The sequence below is a fragment of the Pleurodeles waltl genome, unplaced genomic scaffold (genome assembly GCF_031143425.1).
Source record: "Pleurodeles waltl isolate 20211129_DDA unplaced genomic scaffold, aPleWal1.hap1.20221129 scaffold_86, whole genome shotgun sequence".
Lineage (NCBI taxonomy): Eukaryota > Metazoa > Chordata > Amphibia > Caudata > Salamandridae > Pleurodeles > Pleurodeles waltl.
The window spans coordinates 179,344-181,050 of record NW_027150400.1 but is presented as its reverse complement, the minus strand read 5'-3'; the positions used below and the strand labels follow the sequence as shown (position 1 = coordinate 181,050).

At 50.9% G+C, this 1,707-nt stretch overlaps 1 non-coding gene across 1 annotated transcript; it reads left to right on the top strand.

The window, feature by feature from the left end:
• Positions 1 to 1,330: 1,330 nt before the first annotated feature.
• Positions 1,331 to 1,403, top strand: TRNAV-AAC (transfer RNA valine (anticodon AAC)). The gene has a single exon. It is a non-coding gene; the product is annotated as a tRNA-Val (tRNA).
• Positions 1,404 to 1,707: the final 304 nt, after the last annotated feature.

The following is a 1,707-nucleotide window of genomic DNA, read 5'->3' as shown; positions in this document are numbered from 1 at the left end:
TGCAGACTGACTGATGTGGGCCCCCCCTCCCCTCTTTCTGTACCTATTTCAGCAGACATGGTGCTCCTGTTTTATTCATATCTGGGGTCCACCTCCTACCTCTGGGTGCACCTGAGCTGTCATCTAATCACAACACACACAGCCAGAGTCAGCCTCACTGAAGCCAGCGCCTAGAATCCCACTTTAACAGCTGCTGGCGCCCCACCGATCTCATTCCACACGTGGCCTCTCTTGTGGGAGCTCGGGCGGTTCTCAAGTCTTACAACCACTCATTTGCATATTAACCCCATCACTAGACGTTGGAGCACTTACATGTGACGCAATGGTGACGTCATCGCAGCACATCACATACATTGTGTGGGAATCCGCACCGAGAAAGAACAAACCAGGGGGCTTCAGCCCCAGATGGATTTAAAAAGCCACCTTGACTCGACTGTGCGACCTTTCACCCTCACAGGAAACAATCTGATGCTGGAAACGCGGCTGGGATGTCCCAACAGTGCAAGTGAGAGAAGAGAACCGAGTGACTGCCGTGGGCATCAGAGTGAGACCCCCGTGGAGAGGGTGAGGGAGTGTGAGACTGGCACAGAGACGTGTGAGAGTGAAGCAGTGAGCATGTCACAGCTGTGAGGGGAAGACTGATGTCTCTACTGTGGGGCTTCGTGATACAGGATTGCATTGTTCTCACGCCAGACAGGAAGCCTTGATCCCTGCACAATCCAGTTCACCAGTCACAAATGGTTTATACAGAATCTACTTGTGAGTGTGCAGAGCGGAGACCTCTCAGCAGTGCAGACACTGGTTAGTGATGGAGCTCAGTGAGAGATCCCTTCCCTGAGACCTCTTATCTGTGCATCAGTCACTGCTGAGTGATCAGTGAGAGATCCCTTCCCTGAGACCTATCTGTGCATCAGTCACTGCTGAGTGATCAGTGAGAGATCCCTTCCCTGAGACCTCTTATCTGTGCATCAGTCACTGCTGGGTGATCAGTGAGAGATCCCTTCCCTGAGACCTATCTGTGCATCAGTCACTGCTGAGTGATCAGTGAGAGATCCCTTCCCTGAGACCTATCTGTGCATCAGTCACTGCTGAGTGATCAGTGAGAGATCCCTTCCCTGAGACCTATCTGTGCATCAGTCACTGCTGGGTGATCAGTGAGAGATCCCTTCCATGAGACCTCTTATCTGCGCATCAGTCACTGCTGAGTGATCAGTCAGAGGCTTATCTGTGCAGCATTCAGTTGTATGCACTGAGAGCCCTCCTGGGTATGCACTGCATTTACTTCCAGCCACTTCTCAGAGCTGAAGCTGCCTCGGTGCATTTCATGTGGGTTTCCGTAGTGTAGTGGTTATCACGTTCGCCTAACACGCGAAAGGTCCCCGGTTCGAGACCGGGCGGAAACACACTTTTCTTTTCAGCTCTAACTCACAACAGCTGCTCCTTTTATTGTTCTAATGCGCTCTAGGACTCCACAGGACCCACATATAACATCATTTCTATTTACAATGTCTTTATACATTCAGCTACTTCAAGGACAGACTGACATCGGGCTCTGTCCCTTTACAATCAGACAGCAGGACATCTGCTTCCATCACTCACAGGCACTGCTCATACCGCAGGCACTGACACAGGCAGGCACCAGTCTTTACACAAATACAGGCAGGAAATGTCCAGACTCAGCATAGAATCATAAAGCAAAAGTGACAA